Here is a 15073-nt window from a genome sequence, read left to right as displayed (position 1 = left end):
GCATCCCCAACCTCAGGATGCTTTTATTTGCTGTCCCCACTGCATGAATTTCTCTTTCTGTAGATATGTGCATCACCTCCCCATTTTTTTCATTCATTTCATTTTCATTCTCAGCTCAAATGTTACAATCTTAAAGAAGCTTTCTCTGAATATCCTTGAAAATCCCACCTCCTCTTATCCCTTTCTTTTCCTTTACCCTGTTCCTGCAGTTGCTATGGATGCATAAATAATTACATTAAAACTTAGTTCCTTAAAACAGCAAGAATCATTTATTATCTCTCATCATTTCCGTGGTCAGGAGTTTGAGAGTGGTTCAGCTGTGCATTTTTGGCTTGGGGTCTTTTGTGAGGTTGTAGTCAGACGGTGGCCTGTGACAGAGGTCATCTCCCAGGCTCCATTCACAGATCTGTCACCTGATCTGGGAAGACTCAAAGAACTGGGGACTAGAACAGCTAGGGCTCCTCAATCACCTTTCTTTTTCTCTACTGGGTCTCTCCAGCACGGTGGCTTAAGAGTAGTAAGAATTCATACATGTGGCTCAAGGATCCAAAGGCAAATGTCTTAAGAGAGAAAGATCCAGGCAGAAGCCATACAATCATTTATGATCTAGCCTTGGAAAGTCAAGCAATGTTACTTCTGCTGCATTCTACTGGGGTTGAGACCATTGCAGAAGTTTACCCAGTTTCAAGGGAGAAGGGGGGATGTAGGCATTGCTTCTCGAAGGAGAAATGCTGGTATAATATTACATTATAAGAACATGTTGGGATGGCATATGTATAAATAATATATATATTCTCCAATGCTTGGAAAATAAAATTTGTCACATTGCTTTCTTTATTCTTTCTCCGAAGCAGTTTCTACTCTATTGCCTGTCTCCCTCACTAGAATATAAACCCTACAATGGTAGGACTCTCGTCTGTCTCCTTTCCCGCTGGTCAATCTTCTTTACTATTCGAATCAATGATTAGCATAGACTAAGCACTTGACATTTTCTGTTCTTGAATGAATAAACAATTCCTGAATCAACTACCTATGAAGCAATGGAAGTATCATGAAAATCATCATTTTAGAGATGGAAGAAAATTTTATAATATTCTATAAGTGGTCTCAGAAATCTACCAGGATCATGGAACATACTAAAACTATCTTAAAAGTGAGCTGGTTTTCGCAATGTGTGCCTAAAAGAAAAAGAAAAAAAAAATGTGTCTTCTAATATTTTGGAAAAACTATGACTCTTTTTATGACATTATATTAACTAAGTTCTCAGTGGCTTAAATTGTTAAGAGATGAGGGGTGGCAAGCCTAGCTTGTAATCTGCTCTCACACAGAGATTATAACTTTGCAAGTAGGTGTATCAATCTTCCAGTCGCAGCTACACAAATGCAGTTAGTCGTTCAGCTCATAACCATATCCACGAAGATGAGCTGTAGGCTACAGGGGCTTCCACTCCCTGTTTTTGATTGCTTACTTTGTCATTTTCAATGGGCCTATATTTTTGCTTCTTTTAAGGCGGATTGTTGACACACAGAGGCAAACTATTGCTTGGATTTTTACTGTCGCCAAGAGATAGTCTTTTGAAACTCATTCTCCGTAACACTGAATGTCGTGGCTTGTGACGCAAACGTGGGAATGAGCCTTGAAGTTGTCCTCTTAAAAATAAGCCTCCAGGGCTTAAGAATTCATTGCACCGACAGGCAAAATGGGTGATTTTTCATGCGAACTGGAAACAACCTCAATGCTCACAAAGAACAGGGGAGAAATTAATGACATACCAGCGAAGGCACAAGCACTTAGAAAGGTGTTGCAAAAGAGAGGAGGCAAAAAATAATTTTTCATAGCTAACAGGAATACCTAAAACTCCAAGACGATTAACTAAAAAATCAGAAATGCTATAAAATTGCACAAGCTATCTGGATAGAACATTATGAAAACATCAATAGTTTTCATATAAACAGCTGAGAAGACCTCAATGGTCAAGTAAAGAAGCATGATGCCAACAAAACACAAAACACTTAGCGTTGGTGACAAGATAGGAAGGAAAGGACTAAACTGAGAAATGATGTGGTAAAGAATTCAAGGAGCAAGACCCAAACCAGCTCCCCCGACATCTTGGCAGGCTGGCGGAATGGGTCTGCAAACTTTAAGTAACCAAGTTGTCCTTGGTGCAAAAGCACAGAACATCGTGGCTTCTGTTTTTCTAGAACTTACCAGAAGGTCATCTGCTCTTTGTTGCAGAGAGAAAATGTGTCACCCAAGCCGTGAAGGTGGCTTTTCAGTCACTTTTGTGGGATCCAGGGCAGCGCAGGATTTTGAGTCCCAGCAGGAACAACAAACTTGAGGCTTGTTTTGCTCTGGCTGACACCCTTGGGTTAAAAATTCTCCCCCAATCTGGGGAACACTTGGGTGGCTCAGGGGTGGAGCCTCCGCCTTTGGCCCAGGGCGTGACCCCGGGGTCCCAGGACCGAGTCCCACGTCGGGCTCCCTGCGTGGAGCCTGCTTCTCCCTCTGCCTGTGTCTCTGCCTCTCTCTCTGTCTCTCTGTGTTTCATGAATAAATAAAATCCTTAAAAAAAAATTCTCCCCAAATCTGGCTCCAGGAAGAGAACCAAGAGTCCACCAAGGAAGTGGGTGTCAATGAGCAATGGAGTTCCCCTCCGGGGGCCCGAAGCCGGCCTCTCCAGGGAGGTGCCCAGAGAGCCGGGCGTGGCCTCCTGGCTTGGCCAGCGCTCCTGGACCTCCCCTGAGCCCCGCCCCCCCAGGCTCGGACGCCGCAGGGCATCTGCAGGAGGCAGGGATGCGAGCTTCCCGCCCCTGAGACCGAGGCCTCCCGGACACGCTTCAGGGACCGCGCCCCAAGCCCGCGGCGCTCGAGGCCACGGGAGGCAGAGGGCGCCCCAGGCTCCTGGCTGCCCCGCCCCCCGCCTGGCCCGCGCACCTGGGCCGCGCACCTGGGCCCAGCAGCTCCCTCCTGCAGTCGCGCCTTCCGGGTCCTGAGAACGCTGCCCAGATGGACGGCGAGGCCTGAGAGCGCCCCCAGGAGGCGCGTGAGGGTCCTGCTGCCCCGCCCCGGGTTGGGGGGTTACAACGCGGGCGACCAGAGCCTCCCGGGGGGGCAGCGTCTGGCACGCGGCAGGAGCGGACGGGAGGCCCCAGAATGCCCCGGGCGCTGAGCAGCTCCGCGCAGGCGCAGTCCCTCCCGCCCTCGGGCCCCTGAGCGTGTGCGTGGGGGGCGGGTGGCCTTGCAGCGGTCCCGCCCATTCTCGGGCCCCTGTGCGCGTGCGCGGTGTGGGGGGGGCCTGCAGCAGCCCCTCCCGCCCTCGGGCCCCTGCATGTGCGCGTGCGCGGTGGGGGGGGCCTCCAGCAGCCCCTCTCGCCCTCGGGCCCCCGTGCGCGTGCGCAGTGTGTGGGGGGGAGCACGTGCAGCGGCCCCTCCTGCCCTCGGGCCCCTGCATGTGCGCGTGCGCGGTGAGGGGGGCCTCCAGCAGCCCCTCTCGCCCTCGGGCCCCCGTGCGCGTGCGCAGTGTGTGGGGGGAGCGCGTGCAGCGGCCCCTCCCGCCCTCACGTCAGGAGCGGGGCCTGAGGCAGCGGGTCTCGGCGCCCGAGGTCCGCCCTGTCCGGAAGCGCGGTCCTCAGAGCCCCCGCCCCCCACGCGGGCGCGGAAACCAGCAGCACCCACGAAGCAGGTGCGCGGTGGTCGGGGAGTCCCCGCGGCCCGGCTGCTGGAACCCGATGCCTTCGGAGCTGCGGCTGCCCCGGCCTCGGGTCGGGCCCGTGCCCTCGGGCCGGGAGGTGCCTGGTGGCCCCGGTTCCCATCGTGGACGCGCCGCGGCATAACCAGAGGAGCCTGGCACGGCCCTGGAAGGATCAGAGGGACAAGCTGTTGGTGAGGAGCAGGTATGAGAAGCTGCGGCTAGAGAAGGTCGGGGACGGACCTGGCGGGTGGTGTGCGGGTGGTGGAGGCGGCTCGGGCAGAGGCCAGCTTGCTGCAGGCCTGGACTACCTGGGAAGGTAAGTCTCTGACCTCCTCCAGTGGTGCCTGAGGGCTGCCCAACGAAGAACCGGACTGCACGAGAAAGAACTGAAAAGGAAGGCCAGAGATCGCGAGCACTGAAGACTCCGTGGGAGAGACCCTGACGCCGCCTAACGAGATCAGCCAGGTCTGGAGCAAGCCCAGGTGGAGGCCTCGGCCATCCACGTGAGCTCGAGGAAGGAGCGGATGTGGACAAGACCGCTGAGCAGAAGACTACAGTAAATGACGAGCGCATCGTCATCAGAATCCATGACCTCATTTCCAAGATAGAAAACAGTAAATGACGAGCGCATCGTCATCAGAATCCATGACCTCATTTCCAAGGTAGAAAACAGTAAATGACGAGCTCATCGTCATCAGAATCCATGACCTCATTCCAAGATAGAAAACAGTAAATGACGACCTCATCGTCATCAGAATCCATGACCTCATTTCCAAGATAGAAAACAGTAAATGACGAGCTCATTGACATCAGAATCCATGACCTCATTTCCAAGATAGAAAAGTAAATGACGAGCTCATCGTCATCAGAATCCATGACCTCATTTCCAAGATACAAAACAGTAAATGAGGAGCTCATCGTCATCAGAATCCATAACCTCATTTCCAAGATAGAAAAGATCTGACATGGACGTTCCTGACGAATGTCTGTCTCCCTTGTCTGTCAGTCTGACTATTCAAAGATCTCATGCTCTTTCTTGATTCTTCAACTTGTTTTTAAACTGGGTTGCTTTAAAAAGGAAACTAAATAGTTTCCCTTTAGTCAATGAGGGAAAGAAGAAGAGAGAAGAAGAAAAAGAGGAAGAAGAAGAAGAAAAAGAAGAAAAAGAAGAAGAAAGGAGGAAGGAGAGAAGAGGAATTATTTTATAGTACAGGCTTTGGAATGACACAAATGATTTAAATGCAGGTTTACATTCTGTGTCATGTACTAACTGGTAGCCTTAATCTCGTTGAGTTCAATTTCCTTATCTATAAAATGGTTGCAATAATTGAAATACTGGTGTGAGATTAACAATGTATGCCTGGAAAAAGCACTTGAGAATAATATCTATTAAACAGAATTGAAAGTCCATCAAAATATTATTAGTAAAACTGTGGGACTTATGTAATAGACAGATGGAGCAGTAAGAGCACAGATGCTTCAGGGACACATACTAGTATATATAATAATATAATGGTTGATAAAGGCCACAATACAAATCCATGAGGGCAGAAGAAAAATTTCAATAAATAGTTCTGAACTCTGCGTGAAATCTTTGGAAAGAATATAGTTAGATGTGTAGTTTTCACCTGAACAGATAAATTCCAAAAAAGTTACAGCACTAAACAAAATGAAACTTTTATTTCATTTTATTTATGATTTTATTCTATATCAATTAGAATAAAATCAAAGTCAGGAAATACTGGATATTGACATAGAGAATAAACTTCAAAGGCAAAAGAGCAATAGCAGAATCACAGAGAAGAGGTGGACAGATTTGACTACATGGAAAATTAGATCTTGGGAGTGCCAGGGTGGCTCAGTTGATGGAGCATCCAACTCTTGATCTCTGGGTTGTGAGTTCGAACACACAGTGTAGAGGTTACTTAAAAAAATTTTCTTTTAATCTTAAAAAAAGTTAGGTCTAAATGACACCAAAAAAAGTAACGAAATATTTCTATCACTTATGATAGGCCAAAGGTTAGTACAAATATCTAAAGAACATTTACAAATCAATAATAAAAATGTAAACCCTACTAGAGAAAAGTGAACAAAAGGTGGAGCAAGATATTAAGTGGTACCAAGATCCCCCGAAAATTAATACAAGAAATCTCAATAACAAACTTAAATTCACTTTTTTTTAACCTATCATATTGGTAACTAATTTTAAAGAAAAATACATAAGATACATTACTAGTGTTCCCTGAGTTTAGAACATTCATGTATTGCAGAAAGGGAATAAATTGGAGTAAATGTTAAGGAAATTATACTAGATTTATAATTCTTGACACAATATTTCTCCTATATAAATTTGTTCATAAAAACTAGAGATGCAGAAATCACTTATGTGCAAAAATATATTTATTAGAGGATTATTTACCATAAAGGAAAATTGGAAAAAATAGGGATGGATAAATAATGGCACAATCAAATGATAGTATACTACGCAGCTAGCTAGATGAACAATTTTGAAGTTAAGGGAATGGGAAAATGTTCATAGTAAAATTTTAAAAGGATGAAGGAATATGCAGTTTTATAAACCTCTGCAGGTTTTAGTGGATGATAGTGGATGTTTTCTCTCATTTTTAGTGGTTTTCTCTCAGGGAAAATAGGTAACTTCCGTTTTTTACTTTGCATTTTGCAGTATTATTTCAAATTCTCTATAATAATTATATATATCTTAATATTCAGGAAATGTGCAAAATGCTGCTCTTCACATTGTATTAAGTACACCAAACTATAAAATGCATATGCAGATGGTCTCAACTATATAAATACAAGTGTTTATTTTTAAATCACTTTAAAGTTTTTTTGAAAAGCCTGAGGAAAAGGGGTTTTATGTCGATTTGGCAAGCAGTGGACAACCCGAGCAAGTTCACAGGCAGGGCACCATGTGATCAGAGCAGCAGTTAGGAGGAATCGCCTAGGAGGGTGCTAACAGCTGGTGCGGAAAGGTGACTCAGATCAGGCTGTGGTAGGCAGAAGGACAAGAAGGGGTTGATCCTGAGCTACAACCGGGAGCAGAACTGAAAGTACTTGGAGCCTGGGAGTGGGACATGAAGGACAAACAGGAGCCAAGAACTTAAAAAAGGCATACAATTATTGTAAAAAAATTTGAAACAATAAAGGAAAATACCAGATAAAGCAAGATAAAAATAAAAATGCCAGTTTATAGAAACAAGGAAATTTGGAGGAGAAGCTGGTTTGAAAAAGATAAATGAATTTTTAAACCTGTGAGAAGTTTGTGGCTAGAAGAGGATATCAAAGACGTATTTAAATATCTCCTTTAGTTTTTTTTTTTTTTTTTTTTTTAATTTTTATTTATTTATGATAGTCACAGAGAGAGAGAGAGAGACAGAGACACAGGCAGAGGGAGAAGCAGGCTCCATGCACCGGGAGCCCGATGTGGGATTCGATCCTGGGTCTCCAGGATCGCGCCCTGGGCCAAAGGCAGGCGCTAAACCGCTGCGCCACCCAGGGATCCCCTCTCCTTTAGTTTTTATTATGTAAATATAAACAGTAAAAAAAAATCAAACAGGAGAGAAAGGAACACATTAATATCAAATCTCCTACTGAATTTCCTACAACTACCCAGAGGCCTACTCTTCGCCATAACTGCTTTCAATTGTTTTCATTTTTATTTCCTCTGGTGATCAATTTCATATCTGCTCAGACCTCAATATCTTATCTATCACCACCAAACATCCCTTGATCAATGTCTCCATACTCTGAAAGATGAGGAACTTCTCTGTTCCTAATTTTTTTAAGATAAATTATTATTTTGGCATTCCTTTGGTAACTGTTGTAACAAATTACACTTCTGTAAGAAGTTTAGGCTTAAACTTTTTATATCTTGATCAATCAACTTCAAACAGTATATCATTGAATTCCCCACAATATAAACGGAGAATACCAGTGATTATAAACTTCCTTCCATCTCTTATCCCCCCGTTTTTCTCCCAATATCTGGCAGCAATATAATCACTTTTATTAAAAAGTTCGGGACATTTGTATTTTTTTCTGACTATAATAAAATAACTCATGTTATATCTCGTGGTTGAATTCTAAAAACTGAAAACATATATACACAGCATTTGATAGTATAATTATGTAAATACTATTGATGTAGAAAATACTGCTTATCTGGGGACCTGCCTGAGAAAGAAATGGAATTCTTTTTTTTTTTTTTTTTAATTTTTATTTATTTATGATAGTCACAGAGAGAGAGAGAGAGGCAGAGACACAGGCAGAGGGAGAAGCAGGCTCCATGCACCGGGAGCCTGATGTGGGATTCGATCCTGGGTCTCTAGGATCGCGCCCTGGGCCAAAGGCAGGCGCCAAACCGCTGCGCCACCCAGGGATCCCGGAATTCTTTTTTTTCTGTGCTTTTTAAACAACTTTATTGAGTGTAACTTATACACAACACAATTCATCCCTTTTAAGTAGACAATTCCAAGGTTTTTAGCAAACTTACCAAGTGGTGCAATCTTCACCATAATCCAGCTTTAGAACATTTCATCACTCCAATAAAATACCTCATGTCCATTTACAGTCAATTCCCTTTCCTACCCCCAGCCCCAGGTAGCCACTAATTTACTTTCTGATTCTATAGATTTGCCTGTTCTGGTTTCTTCCACTCAGGAAAACAGTTTTAAGATTTATATATGTTGTAGCATGTGTCAATATTTCATGCCTCTTTACTGTAGATGGGTTCCATTGTTTTGATTTACATCTTGTTCGTCATTCATCAGTTGATGGACATTTGAGTAGTTTTCACTTTTTGGCTATTATAGATAATTCTGCTATGGACATTTGTGTGCAAATCTTTGTGTGGACTTATGCTTTTTATTACTCTTGGGTAGATACCTAGGAAATTTAATTCTATATTTTCCTAACCAGTCTACTCAAAGAAAAATGTCCCAATTATCAAGAGCATCTGGAATTTATTTTTCTTATATGTCATCAATTACTTTAAATCATTCCATATTTTAGTTTGGCTTGCAATCTTACCACGGCTTTTATGCTTATATTTTTCCCTCTAGAGATTTAAAACAATTTTTAAATTACGTATTTCATAAATACTAAAAGGTATAAAGGTATTATCTGTCAAACTATATATTCACATCCTATTTAAGAAATAAAACACTTGTAAGTGCTCCTGGGTGGCTCAGTCGGTTAAATGTCTGCCTTCAGCTCAGGTCACGATCTCAGGGTCCTGGGATTGGGCCCACATTGGATTCCCTGCTCAGAAAGGAGTCTGTTTCTCCCACCCTCTCCCTCTGTCCCTTCCAGCCCCCTGCTTTTGTGTTCACTCCTCTCTGTCTCTTTCTCGAATAAAGAAATTTTAAAAAATCTTAAAAAAAAAGAAAACGCTTCTAAAACAGTTGAAGAGGCTTATATGGAGTTCACTTCAAAGCATCCTCCTCTCTCTTTCCAGAGATTACCATTATCTAGAGTTTAGTGTTTATCATTCCTATGCATTTCTTTAAACATTTACTAATTATATATGTATTTACTAATTAGCAAAAAATAAAGTCATGCTGTCTAAATTCTTACTGGACTTCGTTTTTGTTCTCAATATTATTTTCATGAAATTTATCCTCATGTATAGTTTTAACTCCAAGATATATATTTTCACAACCATATTATATTCCATTTTGTGAATATGTCAACATTTATACATTTTTCCAGTTAATGGGAAGTTAACTGATTTAAAAAAAAACTTTTTTTTGCTACTAGAAACATTCTTGTATACGTCTCCTTCAACGCACTGAGTCCCCCAAACTTCGTATGTTGAGACCTAATCCCGAATGCAAGTATTAAGAAGTGGGGCATTTAAGGGGATGATTAGGTCATGACGGTGGAGCCCTCATGAATGGGATTAGTGCTTTCATGAAAGAAACTCCAGAGAGTTTCCATGTTCCTTCTCCCTCGTGAGAACACAGCTAGGGAGAGGGCTGTCAACAAACCAGGAGGTAGGCTCTCATCAGACACTAAATCTGCAAACATCTTGCTCTGGTACTCCCCTGCTTCCAGACTAGTGAAATAAATTTCTGTTGTTCGTGAGCTACCCAATCTCTGGTATTTTTTAATAGTAGCCTGAATGGGCTAAAATGTCTCCTTTATGCATGTAGGAAAGTATTTTAGAGTACATCCATTTTCAACCTTTCTAGACATTGGCATATTGCTTTCCAAAATGATTTTGCTAATACTTAAACCAACAAAACATGAAGTTCCTCTATTGCTACACATCCTTCCCAATATCTGGTGTGGCCAGATAGTTCTTCTCTCAAATTATTGAGTGTGCAAAGGTATATATCTATGTAGCCACTTCTGTTTCACTGAATACAGTAATTTTTAACGCCTTCTATTATGCCTATTGTGCATTTATGTTTCTGCCTCAGTGACTTTCTTGCTCCTATTTTTATCTTTTTTTTTTTTTAAATACTAACTTGCTTGTGCTTATATTATGGCTTTCCAGAAATTATTTGTGTGTTCTTGGTATGAGAATTTTGTTGGTTATATTATATGCACCACAAATAATTTCTGAATCTTCTTTTGGAGATTTTAGTACTCTCTGGAGTAAATGACAGGTAAATTTACCATTCAGTTTAATAAAGATAATCAGGTTTCCTTCTGGAGAAATGGTTTGGCATGTTTACTGCCCGCTGTAAAAGATCCAAAGTCTCTAAGTCTCTTACAGTGTCAGTCACTGTGTGCGCAGGTATCATGTGGCCGTCTTCGTGCCACCTTGTGGAAATCAGAGCTCAGATAACCTGTATACCAAAATGCCAATACTGTGGCCACTACTTTTGGTGTGAAGAGTAAATACAATTCTTTGTTCCTGACCCAAGGATAGGCTGGTAGACTGATCTGATAGCTTGTGTGAATGGTGAAATTTCAGAATCTTCACAGTTCTTGACATCTTTTTCTATTAATAAAATAAGGTATATCAATTTTATTGATGTTTTCAAAGAGACAACTTTTTATTTTGTTGATTACTTTTCTGATTATTGTTTTATTTCATTGATTTCTGCTCTGATATTTATTTATTAATTTTTACCTGTTTCACTTGACCTTTTAAGATTCTTAGTGTGGAGGCATCCAGGTAGCTCAATTAAGTAAGTGTCTGACTCTTGATCTTGGCTCAGGTCGTGATCTTAGGGTCGTGGGATCCAGTCTGCCTATCATTACTCTGCTTCTCCTCTTCCCCTCTGCCCCGCCCCCAGCATTCTCTCTTTCTGTCTCTCATTCTCAAATAAAATAAATACATAAATAACATTATAAAATTTCTTACTGTGGATCCTGAGATCATTGATTTGAGATCTTTTTCCATTTCTAATAGAGCTATATGGTGCAACAAATTTCTCCCTAGTTACTGCTTCAGCTGTATTTCACAGATTTTGGTATATTATGTGTTTCATCCTTATTCAGTTCAAAAATACATTCTAATTTACTTTCCAATTTCTTGTTTGGCCCATAGGTTATTTAAAAGTGTATTATTTAGTTTGCAAATATTGGGAGTTTTCCAAAGATATTTCTGTTACTGATTTCTAATTTAATTCCACTGGGATCAGAGAATATAGTTCGTATTGTTTGACTCCTTTTAAATTATGGAGACTCGTTTTATCATCCAGAATGTGATTTCTTTTGGTAAATATTCAATGCCTGCACTTTAAAATAATGAATATTTTGCTGTTTTTGAGTGGAGCGTACTATAAATGTCAATTAGTTCAAGTCTACTGATAATGTTGTTCATGTCTCTTACATACTTACTGGATTTCTCTCTACTTATCAATTTTTATAGTGAGGAGTATAAAATATCTGACTATATGACTATAATTATAAATGTGTCTACTTCTCCTTAGAGTTGTATTATTTTTGCTTTCATGTATTTTGAAGCTCTGTTATTATGTGCATCTACATTTTGACACCTTCACTTTTTAGAAGCCCATCTGTGCATTCAAAAGTATGTTTATTATAATTTTTCCAATATTTGTAGATGCTTTTTGGCCTAGACATTTTTGGAATATCTAGTCTGCTATACCATTATAACTTCACAAATTTCTGGGGGTCTTTTCTTATCAATTAAGAAATAATGTGCTCTCATTTAATCAAGAAAATCATCTTTTTAGTTTAAGATTGTTTTAAAATTTAATCCATTTTTTTCTTGAAGCCATCTTTTTTGGATCGCCTTAGTTTTTTTGTTCTAATTTGAACTAATTTTCTCCTAACATTTCTTCACAGAAATAAATCTGGGATTTTGTTTTTAATCTCCATGGCTAGTTAGGTACATGTCTCTGATTTTAGTCACTAATTACTTTTTTGTTTTTCGGGTATACTGACTCATGTAATTATTTTATTTATTTATTTTTAAAATATAATTATTTTAGAAGAATATTTGAGTGGTATGCTTTCCAAATTTGATGCCTCTGAATGTTATCATTTATCTTTGTCATTTGCTGGGTGTGGACTCATAAGTCTAAAACTCTTTTCCCTTTAATTTACTACATGGTGCTAGTATAACCTTATTATGATAATAAAATTAGTGTCACAAATATTTCGAACATTTCACACGTGAGCAAGGATGTAAGGTTTCTAAACTGAACACTGGCAATGCATAAAAACAATAATGTTCTATGACAAATTATTTGGGAAATAGTTCATGATGAGTAAACCTACTGAGATAAATGATTACACTACAATCCAAAGGAGAAAAGTCATGCAATAATATCAATAATAATACATGCTAACAATTTAATAGAGCAGTTACTATGTGCCTAATACTGTCTTAATTTTTTTTGTATATGAAATCATTTAGTCCTTACATCAACTGTATGAGAAGGATGATATTATTATGTTTCTTTATACATGAGGAAACAGACACGTGGTAGTAACTTGCAAAGTTACCACATAATTCTTTAAGTGAAAGAACAGGGATTCAAACTCAGGTAGTCTGGATCCAGTCTATGCTGGGGATCAGTAGATCCCTCAAAATCATTGTATAAATTTTAGTCAACATTCCAGTAAAATATTAGGTAATAAGAATGAAGGAACTACGAGCTACTTATTATAATAGATAATTTACCTGAACATAGAACTAAAGCAAAAGAGATGGAACATATGAGAGATAAGAGACAAATTAGGTCAATTTTTACTCTATATTTAAGAGTATTTTCTCAGCTTCTTCCCAGAGCTTGTATAGAACATCTTGTTTTAGCAAGCGTATTTTAATTTCTTAGAATACTTTCATGTTATCTTATTTCTTTGTCTTATGTCAGAATTTTTTTTGGCTTAGTTTAATTTCATGAATGCAACATCTCAAATTTTTCTCAACAGATTAATTAGGGAAAAAAAGTTGAATGCTGTTCCCTAAGTTCTATTCTGTTCTCTCCAATGTGATTTATTTTATTTTTACCTATTAATACATCTTGGAGACGTTAGTTATAAACTAGAAAAGAAAAATGCTTTGAATTCTCTGCATTAACAGAAATAGCTTCTTGATGGTGCCTAAATCTGAAGATTACATTGGTCAAGGATTTAAGTAACAAGCTGTTCTGCATAGCTTATTGTTCACATTTGAATTTTATTTTATGAAACATTTAATGCAATAATTAAGCCTTTTTGTGTACTGAGTGTGTAATCAGTATACTATGAGATCTGAAATATCAATACATGACAGAAGTGAGATCATGAAAGGGCAAATAAATTTTAATGACAAAATTCACCCACGATGGGGTAAGATAGTCCTCGTATTTTAGAGAGTTTTTCACTGTGATTCATCTTTGTGAGCAGAATTCAGATATTGGCTATCGCATTAAAGGAAAATCAGGTAAGTGTTTATTAAATGCATATCTCCAGAAGGATAAACGAAGGCGCAGGGAAGGTAAAGTCAGTATTTTCAGAGCAACGACTAACTTACCTCTGACAATTCCGGTAAGTGCTCGCAGGGGTGGGCGGCGATTACGTAGAGCTCCCTGCGCGCTAGAGGCCTTACCTGCAGATGGAGGTCAGGAACACAAGCGAAGCTGCACTTCACTTAACTTCTTTTTTGGAAACTATTTTCGATTTTCGACCAGTCTTTCCGTCTCCTGCTCCCCGGCGTGTGGGAGCGCGGGGAGGCGGGGTGGGGGTCCCAGGCTGCAGGCGGGAGCCTCTGCGCAGGCGCACAGCGCCCCTGGTCCTGCCGCGCCCCGAGCTTCCCTGCTGGGAAGGAGGCCCTGGCCTGGCTGTGTTGCGGGGGGTCCGGGCACGGGGCATGCCCCCTCGGCCGCCCCCCGACGGGAGACCCCGGGGCGAGCCCCTCACCGGTGCTCGGGGTGGCAGGGCCCCCGGGGTGCAGACCCGGGTTCGTGGGGAGCAAGAGGGGCCTCAGGGAGAGGTTGCTGGTCGGCCCCAGGTCAGGACCCTGGCCGGTTGCGGCCCCTGCCAGGCTGCCTCCGTCTGCTCAGAGAAGGTTCCAGAGCCGAGCACCCTGCGGCCTGCGTGCAATAGGAGTGGCTGCAGGGCCGCAGCAAACTTCAGCTCAGCTCGCTGCCCACAGCTCTGGAGAGGCGGGTGCTGGGGGTGCGGGGTGGCCACTGGGCTCCAGGAGGGGGTGCTGGGGTCTGCGGGGGCTCTGGGGAGGTGCTGGGGTCTGCGGGGGCTCCGGGGGGGAGTGCTGGGGTCTGTGGGGGCTCCGGGGGGTGCTGGGGGCTGCGGGGGCTCCGGGGAAGAGGTGCTGGGGGCTGCAGGGGCTCCGGGGGGGTGCGGGGGCTCCGGGGAAGGGGTGCAAGGGGCCCCTGGGCTGGGGGGGGTGCTGGGAGCTCCAGGGGCTCCGGGGAGGGGGTGCTGGGGGTGCAGGGGCTCTGGGGAAGGGGTGCAAGGGGCCACTGTGCTCGGGGGGGTGCTGGGGGCTGCTGGGGCTCTGGGGAGGGGGTGCGGGGCTCCGGGGTGGGGGTGCAGGGGGGCCCTGGGCTCTGGGGAGGGGGTGCTGGGGGCTGCAGGGGCTCCGGGGAGGGTGTGGGGGGGGCCGCTGAGCTCCAAGAGGGGGGTTCTGGAGGCCGCTGGGCTGCGGGGTGGGGGTGCTGGGGGCCAATGTGCTCCGGGGAGGGGGTGCTGGCGGCGTTGCGGGCTCGACGGCAACGAGGGCTCGAGCCGCCCAAAGAACCCACGCCCCCTTAGACTGGGGAGGTCATGACGTCCCTTCTCTTCTGGGGCCGTTGCACCTGCAGTCAAGGTTGGCCCGCGTGGGTGCAGGTGGGTTCCTGCTGCAAGGACTTGGGGGGCGTCCTGCTCCTTTATTCGCCGACGCGGGGGAGTGGCCTGTCATGACTGGACGGCTCTGCCCCAGTCGTGCAGCAA

At 43.0% G+C, this 15073-nt stretch overlaps 2 protein-coding genes across 2 annotated transcripts in view; one reads left to right on the top strand and one right to left on the bottom strand.

Moving 5' to 3' along the window:
- The window catches only part of LOC112668213 (tubulin beta chain-like), a 28247-nt gene extending 25554 nt beyond the window's left edge, over nt 1-2693 (bottom strand). The window contains exon 1 of the mRNA XM_025460411.3: nt 2209-2693. The gene's annotated coding sequence lies outside the window, so the exon portion shown is untranslated. The remainder of the gene's footprint in view (nt 1-2208) is intronic.
- Nucleotides 2694-3749: 1056 nt separating this feature from the next.
- Nucleotides 3750-15073, top strand: part of PDE1A (phosphodiesterase 1A) — a 336045-nt gene continuing 324721 nt past the window's right edge. Inside the window, exon 1 of the mRNA XM_025460409.3 lies at nt 3750-3893. The gene's annotated coding sequence lies outside the window, so the exon portion shown is untranslated. The remainder of the gene's footprint in view (nt 3894-15073) is intronic.

Source organism: Canis lupus, chromosome 36 (genome assembly GCF_003254725.2).
Source record: "Canis lupus dingo isolate Sandy chromosome 36, ASM325472v2, whole genome shotgun sequence".
NCBI lineage: Eukaryota > Metazoa > Chordata > Mammalia > Carnivora > Canidae > Canis > Canis lupus.
The sequence above is the reverse complement of the archived record's forward strand: the minus strand, read 5'-3'. Positions and strand labels throughout refer to the sequence as shown.